The following is a 6,003-nucleotide window of genomic DNA, read 5'->3' on the forward strand; positions in this document are numbered from 1 at the left end:
ACAATGCTAGACCTCATGTGGCTGGAGTGTGTCAGCAGTTCCTGCAAGAGGAAGGCATTGATGCTATGGACTGGCCCGCCCGTTCCCCAGACCTGAATCCAATTGAGCACATCTGGGACATCATGTCTCGCTCCATCCACCAACGCCATGTTGCACCACAGACTGTCCAGGAGTTGGCGGATGCTTTAGTCCAGGTCTGGGAGGAGATCCCTCAGGAGACCATCCGCCACCTCATCAGGAGCATGCCCAGGCGTTGTAGGGAGGTCATACAGGCACGTGGAGGCCACACACACTACTGAGCCTCATTTTGACTTGTTTTAAGGACATTACATCAAAGTTGGATCAGCCTGTAGTGTTGTTTTCCACTTTAATTTTGAGTGTGACTCCAAATCCAGACCTCCATGGGTTGATAAAGTGGATTTCCATTGATTATTTTTGTGTGATTTTGTTGTCAGCACATTCAACTATGTAAAGAAAAAAGTATTTGATAAGATTATTTCTTTCATTCAGATCTAGGATGTGTTGTTTAAGTGTTCCCTTTATTTTTTTGAGCAGTATATATATAAGACCATATGTTATTCTACAGAGAGACAGAGAGAGAGACAGAGAGAGAGACAGAGAGAGAGACAGAGAGAGAGACAGAGAGAGAGACAGAGAGAGAGACAGAGAGAGAGAGAGAGAGAGAACGCTCAGGGGGCATAAAAAAATAGAAATGTTGATATTGTAAAAAACACCAGTAAGTCAGCTCTAAGTGATTTTAATTTTGGAAATCAGTTCCAAAGTATTCCCTCGAAAAATAGAGACACACGTGATCATCTACAAATCACCTCCCACCTCCTCCCAGCTGCCCACTACACTGAGGCTAGGTAACACGGTCACCACCGATCCATGATAATCGAAAATTTCGCGGTCACCACCGATCCATGATAATCGAAAATTTCAATAAGCATTTCTCAACGGCTGGCCATGCCTTCCTCCTGGCTACTCCAACCCCGGCCAACAGCTTGGTTTTTCTAATGACTGCCTCGCCTGGTTCACCAACTACTTTGCAGACAGAGTTCAGTGTGTCAAATCGGAGGGCCTGTTGTCCGGACCTCTGGCAGTCTCTATGGGGGTACCACAGGGTTCAATTCTCGTGCCGACTCTTTTCTTTGTATATATCAATGATGTCGCTCTTGCTGCGGGCGATTCACTGGTCCTCCTCTACGCAGACGACACCATTCTGTATACTTCTGGCCCTTCCTTGGACACTGTGCTAACAAACCTCCAAACGAGCTTCAATGCCATACAACACTCCTTCCGTGGCCTCCAACTGCTTTTAAACGCTAGTAAAACCAAGTGCATGCTTTTCAACCGTTCACTGCCCGCCCCTGCCCGCCCGACTAGCATCACTACTCTGGATGGTTTGGACCTAGAATATGTGGACAACTATAAATACCTAGGTGTCTGGTTAGACTGTAAACTCTCCTTCCAGACTCATATTTAACATCTCCAATCCAAAATCAAATCTAGAATCGGCTTTCTATTTCGCAACAAAGCCTCTTTCACTCACGCCGCCAAACTTACCCTAGTAAAACTGACTATCCTACCGATCCTCGACATCGGTGATGTCATCTAGAAAATAGCTTCCATTACTCTACTCAGCAAATTGGATGTAGTCTATCCCAGTACCATCCGTTTTGTTAACAAAGCGCCTTATACCACCCACCACTGCGACCTGTATGCTCTAGTCGGCTGGCCCTCGCTACATATTCGTCGCCAGACCCACTGGCTCCAGGTCATCTATAAGTCTATGCTAGGTAAAGCTCTGCCTTATCTCAGCTCACTGGTCACGATAACAACACCCACCCGTAGCACACGTTCCAGCAGGTATATCTCACTGATCATCCCCAAAGCCAACACCTCACTTGGCAGCCTTCCCTTCCAGTTCTCTGCTGCCAGTGACTGGAACGAATTGCAAAAATCGTTGGATACTTTTATTTCCCTCACCAACTTTAAACATCAGCTACCTGAGCTGCTAACCTATCACTGCAGCTGTACATAGTCCATCTGTAAATTGCCCACCCAATCTACCTACCTCATCCCCATACTGTTTTTATTTTATTTACTTTTCTGTTCTTCTGCACACCAGTATTTCTACTTGCACATCATATGCTCATTTATCACTCCAGTGTTAATCTGCTAAATTGTAATTATTCGCTCCTATGGCCTATTTATTGCCTACCTCATACCTTTTGCACACACTGTATATAGACTTTCTTTTTTTCTACTGTGTCATTGACTTGTTTATTGGCTTATTTATTGTTTACTCCATGTGTAACTCTGTGTTGTTGTCTGTGTCACACTGCTTTGCTTCATCTTGGCCAGGTCGCAGTTTTAAATGAGAACTTGTTCTCAACTAGCCTACCTGGTTAAATAAAGGTGAAATAAAATAAAAACATGTAAGAAAGGTTTGAAATTATTATACTTTAGTAAAATATTATATCTGTTTGGGCTTTTTGCAGTCAATTTGCAGTTTATAAATTATTTGCAATTATGTTCCGGTCGCTCGATCATCCACTCAAGACATAAATTGGCCTGCTGCAGATAGATGGTTTACTGTGTGATGATCCCTGTTGTAAAACAATCCATTTCCAAGTATTACATTGATTTTAAAAAAGCTAAAAAAATCTTTGAATCAAAGTTCAGAATGTATCCAACAGAGAAATTATATTTTACACATACCATAAGAAAATTGGGTCTGTTATATACATTGCTGGTACATATTCCTTACAGTGTGCTTCAACCAAGCTAAGCTTTCACAAATGTGACCAGATTTCTCTATGGGGGCTTATGTCAAATGTAAGTGATTTTCTTTAGTTTTTTACATTTTATACAAACTCAGCTTCAAAATGTATTTCATACACTGTTGGAGTAAACATGGGAAAGTTATGCTGCTTTGAAAGTTGATAAACTTGCGATCCAATTTCAGAGAATAAAGAAAAAAAGCTCTTCTTTGTGAACAGCCATTCAGCATCGTTCACACCCTCTTAAGCCCCACCCATCTCTTTAAGAATTCACATGTAAACGCACAACTGACCCGTCAGTATGGTTAACCCAACCATTATCCTCAGCCAATCATGGCTATCCATGAAGGATCCTTCCTGTCTTTCTCTCTATATAGCGCAGGGCTTTCTCCTTGGCTAAACTAGGCTCATCATTTAACATTTTTATTCATATTTATGGTTCCCATACAAGTTTGTAATTAAGACACATGAAAGTTCACGTCTTCAAGAAGCCATTTCTGTAACCAAAAACAGCCCTACTGTGAAGTGGAAACTAGCAGTCAAACGACCCCTTGGAGATGGCCTGTCATAAATCTACAATAAAGTTTGACATTATCCTCAATTACCTAGATATGAACAGGAGACTGCTGTGCACCTTTATAAAACCAGATATCAAAGTTATTAATTCTCTAATCAATAGGTTGACCAGACATCAACAAGGAACAGGATAGAGGCCTAGAATGACTGTTATTGGGAGTGATCTAAGACAAGAGACATCTCAACTAGTAGGCCCACTGCAAAATATTTAAATCATGCAAATACTCCATACAATGATAGTGTCCTTGTTTGCTAAACAGAAGACTTGTACATTCATTCAAGATCAGGGTTTCTGCCTAGTTTATCAACAATGGGAGATGGAGAGGAATGTGGCTTGGAAACTTCAATTGCAAGAGAGTAAGATTGAGATAAAGAGCACACATTTGTTATATGCTCGGTCCCATTTTTAAATTTAATACTGAAAAAAATATATAAATGCAATGATTAACGCTTTTATTGAGTTACAGTTCATACAAGGAAATCAGTCAATTGAAATCAATTCATTAGGCCCTAATCTATGGATTTCACATGACTGGGCAGGGGCGTAGCTATGGGTGGGCCTGGGAGGGCATAGGTCTAAGGCACTACATCGCATTTGCTAGCTGTGCCACTAGACATCCTGGTTTGAGTCCAGGCTTGGTCGCAGCCAGCCGCGACCGGGAGACCCATGGGGCGGCGCACAATTGGCCCAGCGTCGTCTGGGTTAGGGGAGGGTTTGGCTGTCAGGGATGTCATTGTCCCATCACGCTCTAGCGACTCCTGTGGCGTGGCGGACCGGGCGCATGCACACTGACACGGTCGCCAGGTGTATGATGTTACCTCCGACAAATTGGCGTGGCTGGCTTCCGGGTCAAGCGGGCATTGTATCAAGAGGCAGTGCGGCTCGGTGGGGTCGTGTTTCGGAGGACCCATGGCTCTCGACCTTCGCCTCTCCAGAGTCCATACGGGAGTTGCAGTGATGAGACAAGACTAACTACCAATTGGATACCACGAAATTGGGGCGAAAAAGGGGTAAAAAAAATAAATAAATAAAAATGGGACCAACACTTTACATGTTGCGTTTATATTTTTGTTCTGTATCGACCCATGTACAACCAAATAAAATGACTTTACTCATGTCATAAACAGCCATTGGGGCCATTAAAGGGATTATTTGTTTTACTTGATGTCACATGTTCAGTCTGGTTTAACCAGGCTATTATTGGCCCATTGATTGATAATTACCGTTACCGTTTTTGCTAATCCTGAGGTGTTTTGGTAATGCCCATTAGTCTTCCTCAAGAATGGCCATAAGGGGGAAAATATGGCTGCTTTTATCAAATGGGCAGGGTTGTCAATTTAATTATATTTGGGGGAGCAGGTAGCCTAGTGGTTAGAGCGTTGGGCCAGTAACCGAAATGTTGCTAGATCGAATCCCCAAGCTGACAAGATAAAAATCTGTCGTTCTGCGACTGAACAAGGCGGTTAACCCACTGTTCTTAGGCCGTCATTATAAATAAGAATTTGTTCTTAAGTGACTTAGCTGGTTAAATACATTTTTTTTTTAGATATATGTATGCCATACCACATGACTTTGTCATAATCATTAGGAAAACTCAGTTGTCATGCTGTCGTACCATTTGGGTGGAGTACAAGGAACACCAGAGATAGGGGAAACTTGGAGGAACTGCCAGCCTCAAAGTTCCTACAGCAACACTTTTGCAGTAAGAGTGTATGGGAATACAATAAACATAGGTGTGTGTATACAGCAAAGGTGTAACACATCTAGCCTGAAACCACATTTATTTAGTATACACAAGTAGGATTGTGATTAGCCATTTTATATCGAAGTACATAACCCTGTATAGATATGTATACAGTAGAAGGAAAGTGATTCACCAGACAAAACAGCACATCATAATCATCTACTCATACTGATGATGACGACTCCTGATCATGGCCTATTATCATACACACACAATGACTCACACGAGGTTAGAATGTATTTGATGGTGTATGAAGTGTGCGTGGTGGAAGGCACATACCGGCTCGTGATGACAGAGCCCAGCTGTCAGTTACCGATAAGGGATCAAGGGAAAAATGTTAGGTGGTGGGAAGAGGTCGGTTAGCTTTGAAAGTTGTTAACATGTATCACCTGTATGTCTCTGCCTGGGACAACAACAAAAAAAACACACCCAACACAGGCATCTCATGCTGCTCACACACCCACACCTGACACAAGAGCCTATGATCATGAAACTACACTAATAGACTTTTGTGGGAGTGCCAAATGCACAACTATAAAACTGTGGTTCAAGCCCTGAATGCTGATTGGCTGACAGCCGTGGCATATCAGACCGTATACAACGAGCATGACAAAATATTTATTTTTACTGCTCTAATTAAGTTGGTAACCATTTTATAGCAATAAGGCACCTCAGGCGATTGCGGTTTATGGTCATTATACCACGGCTAAGGGCGGTATCCAGGCACTCCACATTGCGCCTAAGTACAGCCTTTAGCCGTGGTATATTGGCCATAAAACACACCCCTTCGTGCCTTATTACTTAATTATAATAGCAGATTTATAAAGTCTGTGTGATAGAGGATGTCAATTGAAGCTCAGCAACAGTATAAAGTCAGTATCAGTCAAACTAAAAAG

Source organism: Salmo trutta, chromosome 38 (genome assembly GCF_901001165.1).
Source record: "Salmo trutta chromosome 38, fSalTru1.1, whole genome shotgun sequence".
Taxonomy (NCBI): domain Eukaryota; kingdom Metazoa; phylum Chordata; class Actinopteri; order Salmoniformes; family Salmonidae; genus Salmo; species Salmo trutta.